This window comes from Sorex araneus, chromosome X (assembly GCF_027595985.1).
Source record: "Sorex araneus isolate mSorAra2 chromosome X, mSorAra2.pri, whole genome shotgun sequence".
Taxonomy (NCBI): Eukaryota; Metazoa; Chordata; class Mammalia; order Eulipotyphla; family Soricidae; genus Sorex; species Sorex araneus.
Genome location: NC_073313.1, coordinates 264457451 through 264481138, shown reverse-complemented (window position 1 = coordinate 264481138; position 23688 = coordinate 264457451). Strand labels below are relative to the sequence as shown.

The following is a 23688-nucleotide window of genomic DNA, read 5'->3' as shown; positions in this document are numbered from 1 at the left end:
ATAGCGAGATGTCCCCAGCAGGAGCCAACCTTTAAGCTTAATATATCTCTTACTGTGTTCATACAAAAAGACTAGAAATATTATAAGAAGTAAATGTAAGGGGCTGGAGTGATAGCACAGCGGGTAGGGCGTTTGCCTTGCACGCGGCCGACCCGGGTTCAAATCCCAGCATCCCATATGGTCCAGGGGTGATTCCTGAGTGCATGAGCCAGGAGTGACCCCTGTGCATTGCTGGGTGTGACCTAAAAAGCAAAAAAAAAAAAAAAAGTAAATTTAATATGATTGTTTAAATGAATTACTAAGGGAAGGAGAAATCAATCTGCCCTTACGTGGAATCCCGCCCTTGAGAGGATTTTCTAGTAATCTAGAGTGCTGAGACCCCAGATTGGATTGTCTTTGAGTTAATCTCTTAAAAGAACTTCCCCTGAAGGAGGGGCTTTAAAATATGTTTGTTGTTATGATAATGTTCAACCACACCTATGTGTACCCCCACCTTCTTGCTTGTCTATGTAAGTAATGCTGTGAGGCTTGAATGAAGGGTCACAGATTACTGGCCAACCTGTGGCCCCTTCCTTTGTGTGCCCATCCCTGTCGGCTGACTTGGGGAGGTGGTTCTCGGCCACGGGACACACACACACTTGAACTCACACTCCCCGATACTGGCTTCCAGGAACAAGGAGGGGCAGAGGAACATGAGGGCCCCCTCCCACCAAAAAAAACACAAAAAACTCTTTTTTTTTAAGTTGTTTGTATAGTGCAGAGCAATTGTGCAGTGAGTAGGGCACTTTGTGCCATGCTGGCCTTGGTTCAATCCCCGGCTCCCCAGACGGTCCCCTGAGCTCACCAGGAGGGATCCCTGAGCACCACCATGTGTGGCCCCTTGGGTGTGATAATACATATATATTTTTTTCTTTAGAAAGTTTTATTTGGGGGCTGGAGTGCAGAGCCAGGAGTAACCCCTGAGCATAGCCGGGTGTGACCCAAAAATTAAAAAAAAAAAAGTTTTATTTTGGGGCTGGATCGATAGCACAGGAGTTTGCCTTGCACGCGGCTGACCTGGGTCCAATTCCCAGCATCCCATATGGTCCCTCGAGCACCGCCGGGAGTAATTCCTGAGTGCATGAGCCAGGAGTAACCTCTGTGCAACACCAGGTGTGACCCAAAAAGCAAAAGCAAGTTTTATTTTTCCAAATGTACAGTTAGGGCCTCCTCACACATCTTCCCCTGCAGCTGGGCCATCCCCTGTCTTGGTGTTCCTGGTGTAAACTACTTGAGCTCTGGGCCTTGAAACATTTTAGTGAGCCCTTTACCAAGGAGCACCTGAAGGGCCGCCCTGGCCAAGAATCCCTGAATCTTCAGCGTCTCAGACACAACAGCTGGAGGTACAGGCCTATGGCTGGGGACTTCCTTGCAGAGCTTGTCGTGGGGTCGCTTTGTCAAATGAGACTCAGTCATTGAGCTTGTCCCGACCTTTGCCTTTGGACCACTTTGTGGCCTTGCCACTGGATTTGTTCACTGGGTCTTTGCCTTTCTTGGCCAACTTGCCAGCATCTTTCCTTTTCTTGTCGTCCTGGGAGGCATTTCGAAGCTCGGAGGGCAGCAGCTACCTCCAGAACCTAAGATATAGAACAAAAAACTATGTGAAGTTTTTTTTTTTTCTTTTTGGATCACACCCGGTGATGCACAGGAATTACTTCTGCAAGTGCTTGTGGGACCATATGGGATGCGGGGAATCGAACCTGGGTCGGCCATGTGCAAGGCAAACACCCTACCTGCTGTGCTATTGCTCCAGCCCCGGTATGTGAAGCTTTAAAAAAAATTGAGACTTTATTTTTGTCTTTGGACCACCCAAGAAACATTTATGTGGTGAAATATAGTAAGTGGCATGTAAAAGGGCATTCTCCTTGTTATGAAAGGAAGATTTGAGGGCTGGAGAGATAGTACAAGAGTTGAGGTGCAAGCCTTGCACCCCACAGAATCTGGCTCAAATCCCACATGCTTCTGAGCACCATAAGCCAGGAAGAGCCCCAAGCACCTCCTGTTGGGTTCCCAAAAGCCAAAAATTATATTTGAAAAGTCACAAATTAAATGTTATGTGCGCACACACATATACATATAAATAAATAAGTAAATAAGTGGCTTTGGGGCCACTCCTGGCTGTACTCAGGATCACTGCTGCCAGTGCTCAGGCCTTACACCTGATTCTGTGCTCAGGGATCATTCCTGGTAGGACTCAGGGGACCATATGTAGTATTTGGGATCAAACCCGGGTTAGCCACATGCAAGGAAAATGCCTTATCCACCGTATTATTTCTCCAACCCCTGTAATTTGGTGGTGGTGGGGCAACGCATGCGCGGGGCTTACTCCTGGATCTATGCTGAGATCACTCTGGGGTTTCAGGGAACCATATGTGGTGCCAGGATTAAACCCAGATCAACCGTGTGCAGGTTAAATGCCTTAACAACTGAACGATCTCACTGGCCCCAATTCCTAATTGTTTTGTTTTGTTTGGGGGCCACACCTGGCGGTACTCAGAGGTTACTCTTGGTTCTACACTCAGAAATTTCTCCTGGTGGGCTTGGGGGAACCACATGAGATGCTGATGATTCCCAGTCGGTAAGCGCCTACCCGCTGTACCATCCCTCCAGGTTTTTTTTTTTTTTTTTTTTTTGTTGTTGTTTTTAAACAGGGGTCCCACATCCATCTATGAGACATTGAGTCTGGGGCTGTGATACTCAGGCCTGGCAGTTCTGGGGCCATCGAGGCTCCACTCGGCAATACTGGGGGGTGACAGACGATGCACGGGATGGAACCTGAAATATTCCATATTCCACCTCTGAGCCTAGCCCCGCTCTGCAAAAGGTGAGGGCACGATCCTCCACATACGAGCCCTCCACGAATGCCGGCTTACTGGGCCGCTGTTCACTTCCCACTGCAGCCCGGCATCGGCCGCGGGACACCTGCGCCTCCTCCCCGCGCACCCGGTGGGACCGCCCAGCGCCCCAGGTGCACCGGAACCCGCAGGTGCGCGCGCGCCGGGAGCGAGAGCGCCGCCCAGCACGCAGGCGCAGAGTGCGCTCCAGAGCCCGCCCCGACGCGCGCTCCTCCCGCCTCCTCCCCGGGGCCGCGCCTCGGGATTGGCTCGGAGGAGGACGCGGCAAGCGTTCGGATTGGCCGAGGACGGTCGCGAGGATACCGACGCCCTGGACTCGCGCGGTGCCCGGGCTGCACGCTGGACGCGTCCGCCGCGCGTGCCCGTGTGCGGTCTGCTGCCCGCACCGCGCCGGGCCTAGCCGGGGAAAGTGGTGCCAAGCGCTTCTGGCGTGAGGATCCTTGTTTGGGATGGAAGTCAGCCGGACAGAGCTGCGAGCTGCCCCCTGGACAGAGCCCGCCGTCTGGGCAGGTGCTTTGGCGCGGGCCATGCAGATTCGGGCCCGGATGGAGGTTTTCGCCCAGCCCCGTGCACCCGTTAGAACAGTGGTGGACTCCGTGTTTCACAACAACGCTTTTTTTTTTTGTTTGGGTCACACCCGGGGATGCACAGGGGTTACTCCTGGCTCTGCACTCAGGAATTACTCCTGGCGGTGCTCAGGGGACCCTATGGGATACTGGGAATCGAACTTGCGTTGGCTGCGTGCAAGGCAAACGCCCTCCCCGCTGTGCTGTCGCTCCAGCCCCACACAACAACGCTTTTTTTTGAAAACTTAAGGGGAAGGCAGCTGAATGCGAGGGAGAGGAGAAATCCTTGCCCACGTGCCGCTTTGGTCTTAATTCTTGCTGCGCCTCATGGTTGTTTGTTTGGGGGCCACACCCAGCGGTGTTCAGGGTGTACTTTGGGCTCGGCACCCGGGAACCACGCCTGCTGGGCTCATGTGACTATTTGGGGTGCTGAGGATTGAACCGGGGTCTGCTGCATGCTAGGCGTGCACCTTAACCACCGTGCTATGGTTCCGGCCCCTCGTCAGTATTTTTTTTTTTTGTTTGTTTTTGGGGGGAGTCACACCTGGCTCTGCACTCAGGAGTTAACCCTGGCGGTGTTCAGGAGGACCATATGGGATGCTGGGAATCGAACCCGGGTCGGCTGCATGCAAGGCAAACACCCTCCCCGCTGTGCTATCACTCCAGCCCTCGTCAGTATTTTTAAGAGTGATGTGCTCAAAGCATGAGAGTACTGAGCAATGAAGATGTCAGGAAAGTTTGGAGCTGGAGCAATAGTACCAGTGGGATGCTTCCCGTGTAGGTGACGCGGGTTCGATTCCTGCCAACCTGTATGATCCTTCTGAACACAGAGCCAGAAGTAAATCCAGAGCATCACCTGGTGTGGCCCAAAAAAACAAAAAAGAAGAAAAAGACACATTTGTTGAAAAGTAGAAGAGAAAGAAACTCCTTTAGGCTGGAGATACAGAAACTTCTTCGGGGGAGGAACTTAGAGGATCATTTGTGTCCCGTGAGACGCCTTGTTAATTTAGGGCCCTCTTGTGTTGCTAAGATTAAAGTCTTGCATTCCCACTTAGGCTGATGGGGACTGTCTACTTGGGATCTGTTTGGGTTCATATTTGACTAACCGCCCAAGTGATTGTCGTTTCCGGTAAGCCCAAGTCCCTGGGGTGACTGAACTTTCTCAGTTTCAGGAATTTGCAGCACTGTTTCGAGTGTAGGCTGGGGAGAGTCTAGCAGCTGGCCAGGGGAAGCAGAGGCTTCCTCTTTCAAAATCAGGATCCAGGAAAAAGTCATTCCACTGCATTGCTTAATCTGAAGAGGGGGATTGCAGATGCTTCGCAGCTAGTTTAGTGAAGCTTGGAAGCAGAGGACTGGAGACAAAATCCAGGAGAAACTACAGGGATGACCTCCTAGTCTGGAAAAGGTGGGAAACTGGCTCTTACTAGGACAGCACACGGGTAGGATTTAAGGCTTAGATAGAAAGATAAAGGGGCAAGGAAAGAAAAGCAGGATGTTTGAAAGCCTTATCTTTTAGATTTCCTGGGTGCATATCCTGGGCAGGGGGCAGGTTCTCTAGGAATTGCCCTCTAGCGATTTTCTTTTCAGCATAGCAGCCCTTTGAACTTTGTTTTTTTTTTTTTTTCTTTTTTGGGTCACACCTGGCGATGCACAGGGGTTACTCCTGGCTCTGCACTCAGGAATTACCCCTGGCCGTGCTCAGGGGACCATATGGGATGCTGGGATTTAAACCCGGGTCGGCCGCGTGCAAGGCAAACGCCCTACCCGCTGTGCTATCTTTCCAGCCCCAGCCGTTTGAACTTTGAACTCAGCCCTTGACCCAGTCTTTGGATGTGAGGCCGAGGCCTTGTCTTACCTCTGGCCTCACCTTTGGAGGAGCTTATTTCTCGGGTGTAAAGTAAGATTTATACTGGCATCTTTTGCAAGTTCAGCTTTGTTTCTTTAAAGTTCACCCAACCTGTAAACACAATAGCCAAACAACACAAGTTGCTCTTTTTTCCAGTTTCCTCCTTTCTTTCCTGGTGGCTTGCCCGAACCTAACCTGACTGGGGTTTTGAAGCTTCGTCCAGCATGTCCAGAGCATTCAACTTTGGTGGTGTTTTTTTTTTTTTTTTTGCTTTTTGGTACACATTCAGCGATGCTCAGGGATTACTCCTGGCTCTGCGCTCAGGAATCACCTCTGGCAGTGCTCGGGGTCCATATGGGATGCCGGGGATCGAACCTGGGTTGGTCGCATGCAAGGCAAATGCCCTCCCCACTGTACTATGGCTCCGGCCCCCAGAGCGTTCAACTTTGTGTTCATGGATTCAGTGGCTTACATTTTGCATTCGATGGGCTTGCGTGGTTTATTATGACGGGAACAGTGAACACAGTGCTTATAAGCAGGCTTGCGAAGAAACATAAGTAGGGCTTAGTACGGATGCAGCACAGCTCACGCACACAGAAATACCAGGGCACCTCCTGGTATTATGGGGTACCTTCACCAAGGGGCGTGTGCTTGCCTTTTCAGGGCATCGTGGTAGTCCAGTTTGGAATGGAGACACCACTGGTGGTCCAGCCATGATTTAGTATGGAGCAGACACGTTTAAGGCAGCAGCGGGCCGGAGCGATAGCACAGCGGGTAGGGCGTTTGCCTTGCACATGGCCGACCTAGGTTCGATTCCCAGCATCCCATATGGTCCCCCAAGCACTGCCAGGAGTAATTCCTGAGTGCATGAGCCAGGAGTAACCCCTGTGCATTGCCGGGTGTGACCCAAAAAGCAAAAAAAAAAAAAAAAAAGGGCAGCAGCTGCACCCTAACACACACCACTTTTGCTTTCAGTGGTTTGGAGGTAAAGCCCAGCTGTTCTGGCTCAGTGCCGAGTGCTCGGGGGTCACTCCTGGTGGCGCTGGGGCTCCAGTCATGCAGTCCCGGGGACTGAGTTCCGGGCTCTCGGCGTCCAACCCTGTGAGCCGACTCCCCAGTCAGAGAAGTTTCCTGCTGGTTCACGTGCTAAGACCCTTAGCCTGTTCAGCGGCTGCCTGCCTCTCGGCAGACTGGGGGATGTATCTGCAGATCGTCCCCCGTTGCCTGGGTGGGGTCCCCTCTTTTGATGTTTTCCTGTTTGCAGAGAGTTGGGGTACTAAAGGCACTGGGGCCCGCTGAGGAAAGATGCTGTATTTCTCAGGCTGCAGCTTGCTTACCTAGAGAGACCGAGACTCTCTTGTAAAGCAGAAAGGACGGGGTGAAGGAGCTTGCCATGTGTTTGGTCAACACGGGTTCAATCCCCGACACCGCATATGGTTCCTTGAGCCCTGCCTGCAGTGACCCCTGAGCATCACCCACCAAGAATTCTGATGTGCTAGTTCTAAATGAAGACTGAGAATTTTCCTTAGGCAAGGGTGGGGGTGATTGCACAGCTGGGAGCTGGGAGCGCTCTGGTTCAGGTGGGCAGGCGTCTGACCCAGTGTCGCCTTGGCTAGCTGGGGATGCCGGAGACATCGTCTCCCTAAGACTCTTCCTCCTCCAGGCAGTCCTTCTTCAGCAGAGGGGGAGGACAGTGCTTCTGCTCCAGGGAGTGAAGCGGGGGAAGAGCTGTCTCTGGGCCCTTGGGTTTGCTCCTCAGTTCAAGTCACCACGTGGCGTTTGACGCCTGCTAAGAGAGGCCAGAGGCAGTGTCTGTCCTTGGTAGTCACCAGGGGTTTCTCTGTGGCATGCCCCCCACACCGAAGTCTCTGCCTTTTTTGTTTTGGGGGCACACTGCAGTGCTCGGGACCAACCCCAGCTCCGCACTCAGGGGTCACTCCTGCCGGCCTCAGGGGACCGTATGGGATGCCGGGGATCGAAGCCGGGTCCACCATGTACAGGGCAGACACCCCACTCGCCGTACTATCCGTTTGGCCCCCAAATTCTCTGCTTTTATTATTTCTTTTTTATCTTCGTAGACTTTATCAAGTCTTTACATTAGTCGCTTCAAAGCAGGAATTCCTAACTTTTTGTCATTAAAATACAAGGTAGCACATTGGAAATTATTCTGAATAAGGGTCCCAATGGCTGTGCCTTTCCTTAGGTGTGCGGGCTCAGATCTTGCAGCAGTTCCCCGGAAAGAACAATCTTTATTTTGTTTTGCTTCTGGGGCCACACCTGGCAGTGCTCAGGGCTCACTCCTGGCGGGGCTAGGGGACCCCGGTGGGGTGCTGGGGATCAAACTCGGGTCAGCCTTGTGCAAGGCAAACTCCTACCCACTGTGCAGTCTCTCCAGCCCTCCTGTCTTTCTCCCCAGCAACTGCGTGTGTCGGGGGAGGGGACGAACTCGGGCTGGAGCTCACTCAGGCTTTGCATGCTGGAGCCCCAGGTTCAAGCCCGGTCCCCTCAGGGTCTCCCGAGAAGCCTCAGAAGTGGTCCCCAAGCACCTCCAGGTGTGGCCTCAAAACTGAAAGGGGAAAAAACGGGCAGATTTGTTTGGCGGTGAGTGATTGGGCAGGCTCTTGCCCCCAGTCCGAGAAAGCAGGCTGGAGGGAGGGGAAGTGTCTGCGGTGAGCCCGAGGGGGTGAGAGTTGGGGCGGGGAGGGGGATCACAGGGGAGATCTGGGCGACCTAAATGAGCTCAGCGGTGGGGAAGGCTGCTCTCGACAACAGATGAGTGAGTGATTAGAGAGGGGAACCGACTTATCTCGAGTCGCATGCAGGTCTCACCAGGCCGTGGCCAGGCCACCAGGCCACGGGGCAGCGTCGGGGCGCCGAGGGAGGTTAGATACAGGATGCTAGACACAGGATGCGGCGGGAGCAGTTTGCATCCGACAGACACGAGCTGGCCGAGCCCGTAATGATTGTACGGTGATGAATGCTCTCTGTCTGAAGTTCCGTGTGGACACTCAGGCCCAGTCCCCGGGGCCCTGGTCTGTTCTGCCCAAGCAGCCAGATGGGTCTGGCCCTTCTGTTTGGTGATGCTCACGATGCTATGGTTTACAACCTATTCATTCATCTTCGTCCAGCTCCTAGAATGGGACACCCAGAGGTCCTGCTGGTTTCCACTTCTTCTCCTAATTTTCCCGCTGCACCAGAGTGAGCACTAGGGCCGGAAGTAAGCCCTGAACACGGCTGGGTGTAGCCTGAAAGCATATAAGCAGAAAGATGACATTTCTGTTCTGGTGTATTTGTCTCCATCAAAAGTGGGACCCCAGGGGCTGGAGCGATAGCACAGCGGGTAGGGCGTTTGCCTTGCACACGGCCGACCTGGGTTCTAATCCCAGCATCCCATATGGTCCCCTGAGTACCACCAAGGGTAATTCCTGAGTGAAGAGCCAGGAGTAACCCCTGTGCATCACCGGGTGTGACCCAAAAACAAACAAAAAGAGTGGGACCCCAAGGGGCTGGAGTGATAGGACAGCAGGAATGGCGTTTGTCTTGCGTGCGATTGACCCGGGTTCCACCCCCAGCGTCCTGCTTGTTCCCCTGGCCTCACCAGGAGTGATTCCTGAGAGCAGAGCTGGGTGTGGCCAAAAAACAGAAGTGGGAACCGAGAGAACTGGGACCAGAAAGCGCCAGTTTCAGGAGCCGTGAGGGAGGAAGTCTATTTTTGTGGCAGTCAAGAATGTTCCAGGTGGGGGCTGGAGCTATAGGACAGCAACCCAGGTTTGATTCCCGACATCCCGTATGGTCCCCGAGCGCCACCAGGAGTGATTCCTGAGTGCAGAGCCAGGAGGAACCCTGAGCATCTCCAGGTGTGACCCAAAAAGCCAAAAAAAAAAAAAAAAAAAAAGCTCCAGGTGTTTGCTAGGCAGAATCATCGTGGAAGGACACCAGCCTCTGTGCCACCTCGCACCCAGCACAGAACCACCCAGAGGCACGGAGAGACGCGGCACCACTGCACAGGGGTGAGAGAAAACTCCGGGCTTGACATGAGCTGGCTCACTAGCGAGTCAAGATCCTTGGCGCCACCAGAGACAGCAACTGTCTGCCCCCTCGCGCTGACTGCAAATATTGTCCCACACTGCCCCCTACTTACTGTTTATTCAGGGTGTCGATGGACACTTTGAGGTGACTGAGGAACTTGAGGTAACTGAGGTGAACTTTTCTTTTTTTTTTGCTTTTTGGGTCACATCTGGCAATGCACAGGGGTCATTCCTGGCTCATGCACTCAGGAATTACTCCTGGCAGTGCTCAGGGGACCATATGGGATGCTGGGATTCGAACCCGGGTTGGCCGCATGCAAGGCAAACGCCCTACCCGCTGTGCTATCACTCCAGCCCCCGAACTGGTGAACTTTTCAACCTGGGCACACAACATCCAGAAATCAATTTTTTTTTTTCGGACTTCTCTCAGTCAAGGAAAAGAATTGTGTTGAGAAAAATCAGATTTCTTGTGGACAACACCCCCCTCCCCCCCAGATGGTTATGTGTCAAGCACAGACGTCCCCTATGCCTCGTCCTGAATCGTGTTCCTCAGCTTGTCCCTGCGCTGAGACCGTAACTGAAGTGTGTTGCCTCACGCTCCGGGAATCCCACTGGATTGAGACGCTAAAAATGGACCAGGGCGTGGACACGGTCACTTCCCGCCCCCCCTCCTGACCTCGTCCCCATGGCCCCAGCCGCAGAAAGCCGTGTGTTTGGCGGGCCCTGCGAAGGGCGGCCTGCTCTGTCACAGAATGGTACCGAGGGTTGGTCTGTTGTTTTAACAGTGGGACAAAGTAAACTCTTTCATAAGGGCGACTCTGCATTTTACCAGCCAAGATTAGGCCCGAGAATTCACCTTTCCAGTGACATCAGGACTAGAGAAGCACCTGGGGGGGTTCTCTCCCAGGCACCCCCAGTGGTCACACGGATGTGCCTCGCTTGCTCCCTTGGGCCCTCCCCACCCCTGCGGGAGGGGTCACGTGCGTGGCAGGCTGGGGTGCTCCCGAGGCTTGCGCTCTCGGTTGGAACCCCTCCACGCGGCACTCCTTGCCACACTGTCCTTGGGGAGGTCACTTGGCTCAGACACCTGACCCACTTCCCTCGCTGCAGCGAGTGTCGGGCAGCACAGTGCCAGCTTGCAGGACAGACCCCGGTGACAGGGCGGGAGGGAGCACAGGTCAAGGCCTTGCCGGAGGCTGAGTGGAGTGCAGTCCCCCGTGCGGCCCCAAGCAGCACGGGGTGTGGCCGAGAACCCCGACAGAACCAGAGAGAGTTCGTTGCCGCCTGATTCCAGGCCAAACTGCCCCCAGCTTTGCGCAGACAAGCAGTCTGTCACATGACCCGAGCACTCCGGGGGGCTCGGTTGGATTGTAGCGGGACACCGGCTGATGGCCAAGGGCGAGCTTGGGGGGTCCCCAGATGCTCCGAAAGCCTCGGGAGATCCCCGGACTGCGGGAATCCCTGGCGCTCCTGTTCCTGTCCCGGCCGCGCTGAGCCGACGCTTGCGGCTCCGAAGCGAAAGAGCGAGACGTGCCTCCCAGTTAAGGGCCCCGGGGGAAGTCTGGGCTGCACAGCGTCCCCCCACCTCCTGCAGCTGACACTGGGGGGGGTCACAGCGGGGCTTCCAGGTCTGGGGAGCATCCGATATGAAACTTTCATTATTTCTAGTTCCAAACTTTGGGAGGGGGCCACACCCAGTGGTGCTCAGGGCTTACTACTGGCTCTGTGCTCAGGGATCATTCCTGGCAGAGATCCAGGGACCCCCTGGGGTGCCGGGAATCAAACCTGAGCCCACTCCCGGAAAATGCTCCGGACCCGAATTGGGGCCAGCAACACCGGGGGGCCGGAAGGAGGAGGTGCCGCCAGCACACCTTCTCCAGATGGAGCCCTGGCGACACTGAGCAGCAACTAACATGGCTCCAGGATTCAGGACTGGGACACATCCGAGCCGCGCGGCTGCATTAGCCTTTTTTAGACCTTTTCTAAAACCTGAAAACATACAATTTGTTAATGGAAAACTAATTATCAAATGCCTCCTTATTAGGGTTATCTTGTTTGGGGATATAACTCCCACAACAATAGTGAGTTTTGTGTTGAAATATGGAACGTAATCAAGGTGAAGAGAAAATGAAGTGAAATTCATTAGTTATACAATTGGCGTGGGGAGCGGGGGGTATACCGGGGATTTTGGTGGTGGAATATGGGCACTGGTGAAGGGATGGTGTTTGAATATGGTATAACTGAGACATAAACCTGAGAACTCTGTAACTTTCCACATGGTGATAAAATTAAAAAAAAAACCTGGGCCCACAGCTGGCTGGTCAAATGCCCTCCCCACTGTCCTGTTGCTCTGTTCTACCCCCGGCTCTCTCTTTTTTTTTTTTGAGTCACACTCAGCGATGCACAGGGGTTACTCCTGGCTCTGCACTCAGGAAGGAATTACTGGCTGTGCTCGGGGGATCATATGGGATGCTGGGAATCGAACCGGGGTCCACCGCGTGCAAGGCAAACGCCCTCCCCGCTGTACTACAGCTCCAGCCCTCCCACCCCCCCCCCCCCGCCCCCCTGCTCTCCTTTTACAGCCTGATGTTCCCTAGATGGTCTCCGTGATCAGCCAGGTCCCTCCGTGCATCAGCACACGTGGCTCCTTGGGTTTATGCTGAGAATGTCCGAGGACCCCGGGCCCCTCAGCACAGGCGCTGACCCTTCCCACCCTCTGCTGCCGTGGTCACCCTGACCCTGCTTCCTGGAAATCCCATTCCTCTCCTCTCCCTCCCTCCTCTCTGGAGGGGACTTTCTGGGCCCACCCACCTCTGTCCCCTAAACGTGCTGATCCCCTGGCACCTGCTCCGGGCCCCCACGGCTTCTCGGTGCTTTTAGGCTTCAGGGCTGGGGGGGGTGATAAAGGGCGGATGAGTCGGAAGCACCTGCAGTGGGTCTGGCCTCACATCTCCTGACTTCTGATGTCTCTGTCCACAGCCGGGAACCAGAAGATAAAACTAGACCAAATTAGGGCATGTGACTCCTCACACGACCCAAAAGTCCCCTGCGTTGATTCTAATAGAACCCCCCACCCCAGCAACGCACCCAGTGCCAAAGGAACCCATCAGAAAATGGCCGAGAGGGCAGGTGACAGGTCGGTGGGTAGAGCATTTGCCTTGCAAGCCAGACCTGGGTTCGATTCCTAGCTCCCCATATGGTCCCCTGAGTGATCCCTGAGTGCAGGGCTAGGAGTAAGCCCTGAGCACTGCTGGGTGTAGCTCCCCCCCCCCAAAACGGGAAAGGACACTTCTAAAAAAGACGGACAGATGGCAAAGCCACTTGGAAAGGTGCTACACGCCACTGGCTGCCAGGTGCATGCAGACCAGAGCTGCGGGGACGCTGCGTCACACCCTGACCACTCGGGGAGTGCCCGTCAGAGCTGAGGGGACAGCTGCCTCACACCCATCCAGAAACAGCGTGAACGGGGCTGGTGCAATAGTACAGCGGGTAGGGCGTTTGCCTTGCATGCGGTTCACCCGGGTTCAATTCTCAGCATCCCATATGGTCCCCTGAGCACTGCCAGGGGTAATTCCTGAGTGCAGAGCCAGGAGTAACCCCTGTGCATCGGCAGGTGTGACCCAAAAAGAAAAAAAAAAAAACAGTGGGAACAGAAACAAGAACCAAGGGCCAGAGCGTTAACACAATGGGGAGGGCAGTTACTCACATGTGCTCACCCAGGTTTGGGTCCCTGGCAACCCCTATGGTCCCCTGAGCACAGAGCCAGGAGTAACCCTGAACACTGCCTGTGTGTTTCTCACTCCAAAAGAAGCAGCTGATGGCCAGGGTGGAGAGGAGCCCCAGGCACTGATGCCCAGGAGCGGAGTCACTGGGGATCCCGGGATAGCGTTTGCTCCAGAACTCAAAATAGAACCTCCGTGTGCTCCGACAGTTCCGCTGCTGGGCGTTACCACAGGACTTGAGAGAGACTCGCTATCCCGAGTCCGCAGTGGCGGGGAGGGACGAGCGACCCTTAGCTGACTCAGGGATGAGAGCTATCTCAGAGCGGGTGTGGGAGAGGCCGCCTACCTTTTCATGCAGCTCACCCCGGGGTTCACTCCCGGCCCCACAGAGCGCCTCACAAGCCCCGCCAGGAATGATCCCTGAGCACAGAGCCGGGAGTAAGCCCCAAGCACTGCCAGCTGTGACCCGCCCTGCCCTACCCCTAAAAAACCAAATATTTAGTTTGTTGGTTTTGGGCCACACCCAGTAGTGTTCAGGGCTTACTCCTGATTCTGTGCTCAGGGATCACTCCTGGCAGGCTTGGGGGGCCATGTGGGATGCCAGGGGGTCAAACCCAGGTTGGCCGTGTGCAAGGCAAGTGCCCTATGTGCTGTACTAGCTTCTGGCCCATAGATACTTAACTCATTAAAGCTTTTTCTCTGTATGTCTCGTCTTTCAAAAATATATTGACGGGGGGGCTGGAGCAATAGCACAGAGGGTAGGGCGTTTGCCTTGCACGCGGCCGACCCGGGTTCAAATCCCAGCATCCCATATGGTCCCCTGAGCACCGCCAGGGGTGATTCCTGAGTGCAGAGCCAGGAGTAACCCCTGTGCATCGCCAGGTGTGACCCAAAAACAAAAACAAACTATATATATATATATATATATATATATATATATATATATATATATATATATACGGGGCCTGAGTGATAGTCGAGTGGGTAGGGCGTTTGCCTTGCACGAGACCAGCACAGGCTGTGCTCAGGGGACCATATGAGCGACCAGGCATTGGACCCAGGTCAGCCTCGTGCAAGGCGAGAGCCCCCCCCCCCCCCCCGCTGTCCTATGGCTCCGGGCACTTTGGCATAAGGCCTGTGTCACCTCACAGTCCCAAGTCAGCACGGAGGGCTGTGGCACCGTGGGCCGCTGACTCACCCGGCTCCCATGTCCCCTATCCGTGAGGGAGAAGCTGTTGGAGAGCTTTGGGCCTCGAGCCCTTGAAGAACAGCCCAGACTGTGAGGGCGCCGGGGGCATCTGCCGCGCCCGCTCTTAGGAGGAGGCCGGGCGGACGCTAGGTCCCCACCAGCCCTGTCCCAGCAGTGGGGGAGGGAGGGTGACAGCAGGACACGGGTGGCTGGGTGGCTGAGTGTCCAGCTGCCTCCCACATTTCTTGCCTGGTGGCCCGGAGAGAGAATCAAGGTCGATCTAGTCTGTGGGGCCCTGGGGACCAAGGAAGCTTCGGGAAGGGCTTTGGAGAGGGCAGGGCTGAGGAGAGGGGACCGAAGCACCCCTAAACTGTGACTGGGCTCCAGCAGCCAAAGAAGTGCAAAGATGCACTGATGTGCCAAGAATAGTACACATTTGTTTGGGTTTAACATACGTGCTTGTAATCTCTTATACAAGGGCTTAATGGCGCCAGGATTAATACAACAATCTTCACACACTTTCCTCTTATGGTGGTGGCAAGGTGCACGGTGGTGGGATTGGTGTTTGGATATTATCTGTAATGGACTATTGTGAACAACTTTATAAAAATAAAATAGCACTGTGGCACTGTCCCGCTGCTCATCGATTTGCCTGAGTGGGCACCAGTAGCGTCTCCATTGTGAGACTTGTTACTGTTTTTGGCATATCGAATACGCCACGGGGCGCTTGCCAGGCTCTCCGAGAGGGGCAGAGGAATCGAACCCAGGTCGGCCTCCTGCAAGGCAAATGCCCTACCCACTGTGCTATCACTCCAGTCCAATAAAATATGTAAAGGAAAAAAAATGCGAAGATTCCCAATGTGATGGGTCCAGGCCTGTCGGGGGCAGAAAGGTCCTGCTCTGAAACTTGAGGCCCGACTTCTTCGACCCCTGGGGCCGCCTACACGAGCTGAGGGAGGGTCGGATGGCTCTGCTGGCTGGGAGCCCCCAGGCCGCCACTCCAGAGAGTGACAGCCACCGCCACTGCCACCATCACCATCTCACAACAACAAAGGGAAAGGAAGAATAAGACGAAATAAAGGATACATTAAAGCAAAGTCAAAATGTGTGACTACAGCGGACCTCTAAGGCTGTCTGACCAGTGACAGGGGGTCTGGGAAGGGACAAACCAGAGACAGAGAATGGGTCAGAGAGTGGGGATGGGCGGGAGGGGGAGCAAGTCCAAAGCAGGCAGGCGGGTTTATACAATTTAGTGGACTGAATTGTTTGAATCTTGAATTTAGGTCTTAATTTGCAGGAGAAAAAAAGGCAGGCATGGAGTTTGGGGGCAGGAAAACTGGATTTTGTCAGGATTATGTTTACTGGAGGGCTGGAGCGATAGCACAGCGGGTAGGGCATTTGCCTTGCATGAAGCTGACCCGGGTTCGATTCCTACACCCCTCTCGGAGAGCCCGGCAAGCTACTGAGAGTATCCTGCCCACACGGCAGAGCCTGGCAAGCTACCCCTGGCGTATTCGATATGCCAGAAACAGTAACAAGAAGTCTCACAACGAAGATGTTACTGGTACTCGCTCGAGCAAATCGATGAGCAACGGGATGACAGTGACAGTGATACAGTGATGTTTACTGGACCGCACTAAACCACACATCTAAAGTGAGTGAATTTTTTTTTTTGGGGGGTGGGGGAAAGGCCACATCTGGCTGTGCTCAGGGATTACTCTTGGTTCTGCGCTCAGGGTCATTCCTGGTGGGCTTGGGAGACCATATGGGACACCGGGAATTAATTGAACCTGGGTCGGATGTGTGCAGGGCAAGCGCCCTACCTGCTGTACCGTCACTCTGTCCCCCCAAAAGTGAATTTTTTAAAAATTTATTTTTATTCTTTTGCTTTTTGGGTCACAGCTGGGGTTAATGCACAGGGGTTACTCCTGGCTCTGCACTCAGGAGTTACTCCTGGCGTTGCTCAGGGGACCATATGGGATGCTGGGAATTGAACCCGGGTCGGCTGCATGCAAGGCAAATGCCCTACCCGCTGTGCTATTGCCCCAGCCCCCCAAAAATGAATATTAGAGACATGAACCTGCACCTCCATGAATGGCTTTTACAAAGGGGTGATTCGGGCAATCGCTGGCCTGGGGTCCAGACGGTCCTGGGACAGTGCAGGGTGTCGGCTACTGAGGGGGCCATGGTGACCAGAGGGAGGGGCAGCTAGGGGTGGGGGCGATTGGAGTTCAGAGGGTTGGTGTCAAAAGGAGGAAAGGGACAGGACAGCTTCTAGAAGGGGGTCATGTTAGCCAGGGGTAAGGCCCCTTTCTTTCCTGCACTGGGGGATCCCACGGGGGGCTGGGGGGAACCTTGTGGTCCTGGGAAGGAACCTGACCTCCAGCCCGCTGCACCCCTTCCCCAGCCCAGACCCCTTTCCCGCGGTGAGGATGGCTGGGGCAGGAGGGGGGTGGTCTCCGGGCGCTGCGGGAGGCCCGGAGGAGCAGGAGCGGGTGGGAGAATGCCCAGGAAGGCGCCTGGAAGGAAGCACACCTGCCCCGCCTCCTGCCCCCACCGGGACCACCTGGAGCAGCACTGCCCAGGGTCTGGAACACAGAAAAATAAAAGGAAGAGAAAGAAGGGACTGCAGGAGGGAGGCAGGGTTCACCCCATGTAGAATCCCCCTCCTCCCCCTGGCAGCCCCCTTCTCACCCCTCCCGCAGCGCAGACCCCCTCCTCCCCGGTGGGCCCCCTCCTCTCCTCTCCAGACTTCCTAGTTGAGCTTCTGCAGGAAGGAGCTGGCGCGCCCGGGAGGGCCGGACCAAGGCACCTCAAGAGCAGGGCCCGGCGCAGGGGCGATGTCAGCGAAGGGGACCGGGCAGTTAGTGTGGCTCTGCCACGCCACCTGGCTTGGGGCCTACAGCCAAAGGCCAGGATCCAAGTTCCACGAAGGCGCGGGTGGCGGGCCCAGTGCGGTTCCCTAGACAGCACCGGCGGCGCCCCCAGGGGAAGGCCCCGACGGGCCTCGGCGCCGCCACCTGCTGGACGCCGCGGGCCACTGCACCCCCTGGGGAGCCGGTCCTAGGTGGCGGGAAACTGGGGGCTCCCGCCTCTTTTCTGATTAATTTTTTTTTTCGGCCACACTCGGCATACTCAGGGGTTGCTCCTGGCTCTGCACTCAGGAATAACTCCTGGTGGGCGCAGGGACCGCATGGGATGCCGTGGATCGGACCCAGTGGGTGGTGTGAAAGGCAAGTGCCCTGCCCGCTGTACTGTAGCTCCGCCCCTCCCTTCTTTTCATTGGAGAGCTGGTGTGGGGGTAGGGCCGGTGGGGGGGGCTGGAGGGCAGCGGGCGTCTTAGGGGAAGTCACAGTGGCCAGGAACCTCTGTGCCCTTGGCCCCTGGAGCTAGAGCAGATACCCCCACGGAGAGGAGGAAATGAAATTAGAACCCGAGGTTCTGGGGCTGGGAAGGTTTCTGGTGACCCCTGTCTATTGTCCGGTACATGCCCACCCCCCATTTTTAGGAACCCAAGGGCGTTCCCTGGCCCCCACCCCCAGCTCCTTCAGGACTCTGAGGGGTGCAGACTTGAGGCTGCTGTGACTATGGCACAGTGGACAGAGATGGGGAGGGGACGCCCTCTAAGCCCTGGGCTCCAGAGTGTTCAGCAGGGTCCGAGGGGGCCCCTCTGCTCCCCCTCTCCCGCCTGCTGAAGCGCTTTGCTCCCAACCTAGGTCCTCTGGACTTCCGGGCCAGCTTAAAGTCATTTCCTCCAGGAGCCTGTGATTAGTACATGCGGGCAAGGCCAGTTGAGCCCTGCTCCGCCGGACCTCGGGGACACGAGCCAAACGCTCTCCATCCTGCGCCCAGCCCCTACCCCGGCTTCCCGATGGATTGTGCTGCTTTCCGCTTCCCAGTGCCCGGGTGGAACCCAGGGCTCATGCAAGTGAGATGCGAACCTGAATTTAACTGCAGGGCCACGTCCCTGACCTTGGCTGGACTGTCGCCCACCTGCTCCCTGCTCCCTGTTCCCCTCCCCCTCCATGCCAGTTTCTCCGGGTCTGCATGCAAGCGGTGCAATCCTCATCCTGGCCCTGGTTTTCCCTGAGAGTTAATTCATGTTTATTTGGTTTGTTTGTGGCCACACCATGTGGTGCTCAGGGCTTACTCCTGCCTCTGTACTCAAGGATCACCCCTCCCTAGCGGTGCTCAGGAAGCCTTATGCAGGGATCAAACGGCGGCGAGCAGTGCTGGTGTAAGGCACACACCTGACTTCCATACGGGATGTTGGGGATTGAACCCGGGTCAGCCATGTGCAAGGCAAACGCTCTAGTCCTACCCTCTGTACTATCGCTCCAGCCCCTTGGATTCTGCAGCCCACACACGAGCCCCTGAGCAATGCAGGTGCAGCCAAGGACATCTCCTGAGTCCCTCTGGGGCGCCCCAGGTCACCCCAGTACCACAGGATCACCCCAGTACCACAGGATCACCCCAGTACTACAGGACCCAAACAGAGCCTCATCCTTTGGCCCACACAGTGAACTGCAGGCCCGACTGGCCGAGAATTTCCATGAGTGGCTGTCAGGGCTCTGGACGCTTTCTAGCAGACACCCCACCAACACCAAGGGCCGGAGAGTTCGCTAGAGGGGCTGGGTGTACCCTAACACTAGTACCTTCGGGTCCCCTTAACAGCTCTATCGTCCCACTCCTGACATTGAGGTCACGAACCCATCTTGTTTTATTTGGGGGACACACTTGGCACTGCTCAGGCTCTGAGCTCAGGCATCAATCCTGGTGGGCTCAGGGGACCCTACAATGTCGGGATCAAACCCAGGTTGGCCGCGTGCAAGGCGAGCGCCCTACCCCCTGTAATATTGCGCCAGGCCCTATTTTTTCCTTACAAGGGTCATCCTAGTAGGGGTGAGGTAAAACTGATCATTTAAGGCTGGGCGCAGAGGGAAGGCACTTGCCTTGCATGAGATTATGGTCGTAGCTCCCTGGCTTCACATCCCCAGCACCACGCATGGTGCCCTACGCAGTGCCAGCGGTAACTGCTGAGCACAGAGCCAGGAGGACCCCTGAGCACTGTGAGGCGTCTCCCTAAAACAAAAGGTTCTGGGGTGGGGATATAACTCAGTGACACCATTTGCCTTGCATGTGTGAGACCCCGGTTTTGACCCCTGAAGTAGTCCCCCATCCAGTTTCTTAGAAGGAAAGTAAAAATTCAAACTGAGGGACAGAGCTGAGGTCCAGACCCTTAGTAGCCATTCAGTCCGCTGGGTCAGGCGGCAGGACAGGAGGTGGAGGCCAGGGACGGAGCAGCGAGGCGGGAGCAGACAGCGCTGGGCTAGCCCCAGGCCTGCATGCAGCTGCCCTGTTCTCTGGAGTGTGTGGGAGCCCCCCAGGCCGTGGAAATCCCCTCGCAGTTTCTCGGGGTTCTCCGGGGCTCACCTGAAGTTCCTCCTGCAGCTCTAGACCACATCCTGACCCCTGAATGGGCATTTCTCAGACCCCACAGTTCGCTGAGGGCCGTGAGGGGGAAAGCAGCAGGCCAGACAGTGTGCGACCCCCAGGCCAGCATGGCAGCCAGATGGGAGACCCCCGAGCAGGCGCTGTTGTCAGGTCTGCGGGGGACCTGCGGCGGGGCCACTCCAGGGATGGGCGCCCATGTGGCAGTGCTCAGGGGGGAGCCAAGGCAAGCAGATGGGGGGGGTGCTCGAGGGAGGGGGTTCTCTGTGGGTGGGAGATTAGGGAATTGTTGGGAGTGAGAAGAGGGGATAAGAGGGGAGTGCCCTGAGAGAAGAGCCCTGGGCTAGCTGTGGGCAGGCTGGAGGTGGGTGTCTTTGGGGTTCTCTCCGGCAGTGCTCCCCCGCCTGGATGGGACAATCAGGGCTTTCCCAGGCCTCAGGAGGCAGCGGCAGGAACTCAGGGAGGGTGACAACCTTGTGGCCAGGAAGCAGGAGGGAGGGAACCTGCACTGCGGGTTCATGATGTTTTCCTCAGAGCAGGCGCCCCTGGCCTCGGGGCTGGCAGCCCCGGGGCACCTGAGGCAGGAAGGGGAACAGCCCTCAAGGCCGTCTGGTACTCTGCACCTGGGTCTGGTCCTGGCCAGGCTGAGGGGGGCAGACCCCACAGCCCGCGGGGGCCCCCCTGAAGATGGGGCTGGCGTGGCAGTGATGGCTCATCTGTCAGTGAGTGCCCGCGGCTCAGCGGTGTCAAAGGCCCCCAAACGCCCTGCTGGAGGAGGGGAAGACAGCGCACGGTTCAGGCCTCGCCTGGCTTGTGGCCAGTCTCAGTTCCACCCACTGCATAGGGTCCTCTGAGCAATGCTGGCCGCCACCCCCCAGAAAAACAAACAAAAGGGGCTGGAGCGATAGCCCAGTGGGTAGGGTGTTTACCTTGCACAGTGACCGACCCGGGTTTGATCGCCAGCATCCCATAGGGTCCCCTGAGCACCACCAGGAGTGATTCCTGAGTGCAGAGCCAGGAATAACCCCTGTGCATCGCCGGGTGTGACCCAAAATGCAAAAAAAACAAAAACAAAAACAATGAACAAAACCCCTTCAAAACCTCAGTGTGAAAATCTGGGGGAAAGAATTAGAGTTGGGGTCCCTGTGGCTGTGGGGGTGGTAGGGGCTGCCAGAGGCCCTGCTCCTCCGTCCCTCTGCCCCCTTCACTGCCCCAACATCCAGTCAGCTCCCAGCCCCGACCCCAGGCGGCCCTTGGCGGAGAACTATCCAAAGGGGAGGGCCTGAGGTCTCTGGGCACGGAAGCTGTTCCAGGCCAGGCCGGCTCTGATAACAAGGCCTGGGAAACAGTGCTCGAGGCCCAGCCCTGGGGCCCGCAATCAAATGCGCCTCCTCCAGGAACACTGTAGCTCTGCTGGCCTGAACACAGGGACAGCGAGGTCGCAGGAACCTGCCTCGGGCCCAAGCATGCTCAGCCCACAGTGCTGTCTTTCTGGGCCCGTTTTCATTTTCTGTTTAGAACGGATGACCCAGACTTAAAAAGTTTTTCAGTTTTTACAGTATTGGAAGAGTGGTGCAGGTTCCAGAGGACCCATTCTTGGAAACTTGACCTTTAAAATTTATGTTTATTTTTTGTTTTTCCTTTTTCTTTTGAGCTAGTCTGGGCAGCGCTTGGCAGGACCCCTGGCTCTGGGCGTAGGAGCTGCTGCTGCTGTGTTCAGGGGACAGGGGCACGCTGGGTTTAAATTGGTTTCCCAGGTGCTTGACCTTATTTACTTTTTTTTGGAGGCCACACCCAGCTGTCTTTAGCTGACTCCTGGCTCTGTGCTCAGGGATCACTCCTGAGTGTTCAGGGGACCTCAGGCAGTGCCAGGGATCAAACACGGGTCAGCAGCGTGCAAGACCTAGCCCTCTTCACTTGCCCTCATTAAAAAAATTAAGGCCTTGGGGCTGGGGCAATAGCACAGTGGGTAGGGCATTTGCCTTGCACCCGGCCGACCCGGGTTCGAATCCCAGCATCCCATATGGTCCCCTGAGCGCCGCCAGGGGTAATTCCTGAGTGCAGAGCCAGGAATAACCCCTGTGCATCGCCAGACGTGACCCCAAAAAAGCAAAATAAATAAATAAATAAAATAAAATTAAGGCCTTTGGGCTGGAACGATAGCACAGCGGGGAGGGCATTTGCCTTGCACGAGGCCAACCCGGGTTCTATCCCCAGCATCCCATATGTTCCTTTGAGCACCACCAGGGGTAATTCCTGAGTGCAGAGCCAGGAGTAACCCCTGTGCATCGCCGGGTGTGACCCAAAAAGAAAAAAAAATAAACTCCTTTCCAAGGTTAGTAGTTACTCTCTTTTTTTTTGCTTTTTGGGTCATATCTGTAGATGCTCAGGGGTTACTCCTGACTCTGCACTCAGGAATTACTCCTGGCGGTGCTCAGGGGACCATATGGGATGCTGGGAATCGAAACCAGGTCAGCCGCGTGCAAGGCAAACGCCCTCCCCGCTGTGCTATCGTTCCAGCCCCTGTGGTTAAATACTCTTGCAGTAGGGCAGGGCCCTGAGCTCCAGATCACAGTGTAAACAGCCCCTTCATGGTGCCAGAATTTTGGCTAATAGTCTGGTCCCGAGTTTACTGGGAGCTAATCCGTGCAGGTGTGAGCCCGGTTAGCACCAGGCACCAGCCACTCTGAACAAGCTTTGCATGCAGGAGCCGGATTCTATCCTGGCACCAAACGGTCTCCTGAGCGCTGCCGTGAGAGACCAGGGAACACAGCCGGGAGGACTCGTGGCAGCAGTCCAGGAGGTTAGCCACCTCTTCTCCAGGGGTGGGGATGGCACACCCCATCTCCATTGCGAGTTTCCCTCCCCCACTCACTGCGGCCCAGACTAGATGACTTTCTTCTCTATTCCATTTCTGTAAAAACAAGGGTGATTTTCAAATGCACATGAATTCCTGGGACTGGAGAACTTGTATAGCAGGCAGAGTGCTTGCCTTGCACTCGGTTGATCCTGGTTAGATTAGATCTCAGTACCCCATATGATCCCCTGAGCCCCTCCAGGAGTGATGCCTGAGCAAAGAGCCAGGAGTAAACCTTGGGCATTGCCAGATTCAGACCCGCCTCCCCAAATAAAGAAATTCCAATGGAAAGAACTGAAACAGACTTAAAGTGTGCCAAGCATTCCACATTAGGAGTTATTACTGTCCTTCCTTCCTAGTGCTGATGGTGGGGGTTGTATACTGGGCTGTGTTGTTTTGTGAATCTGATGATGTGAGGCAGTGCCAGGGGTCAAACTCACGGCAGGCAAGGCAGGTGACCTGTCAGGACCCCAGAGCTTCCTATTTTTCCATCCCAGACTGACTTCAAAGCCAAGCCCTAGAGCAAGTAGTGAGCTGTTCTTCGCTCCCCTCGCCTGTTTCCACCGAAACACCAAAGATGTCATTCATTTCCCCTCCCTTTCCGTGGTTGCTAAGAGCAGGCTGGCACCCTTGGTTGCAGCGTGCTGGAGATGGCGCTTTCTTGTGGCAGCGGGATCCCCCACAGAGCTGCTGTGATTACACGATTACACGGTGCAGGGATCAGGTTGATGATCCTTCTGCGCTAGGTATGAGCTCTAACCACTAAGCTATCCCTGGGCATTCATGCATTTGACATGCATCAATTCATGCATTTAACAAAGAATTTCCAGTACTACTTACACTAGACTTTGCAGGAGGCACCAGGAACCCAGCAGATAAGGCTGTCCTCGGGCCTGGGACGGAGCCCACAGACAACTCCCAAGGAAACTATCCCACCCCCCACCCCCCCCACGCCCGGGGAGGGGATGTGTGGGGTAAAGGCTCAGGGTGATGTGAAAAGGGGTCTCTGGGGGCGCCTCTCATGGGTGGGGCGGGGAAGACTTAAGAGGGGGATGAAGGGGCACGGGCAAGGCAAGGAGTCAGGCATGGGGCTGCAGCGATAGTGAGGTGGGTAGGTCATTTGCGTTGCATGTGG

At 55.7% G+C, this 23688-nt stretch overlaps 1 pseudogene; it reads right to left on the bottom strand.

Moving 5' to 3' along the window:
• Positions 1–1210: 1210 nt before the first annotated feature.
• LOC129399881 (40S ribosomal protein S25-like) lies at positions 1211–22547 on the bottom strand (annotated as a pseudogene).
• Between the last annotated feature and the right edge of the window lie 1141 nt (positions 22548–23688).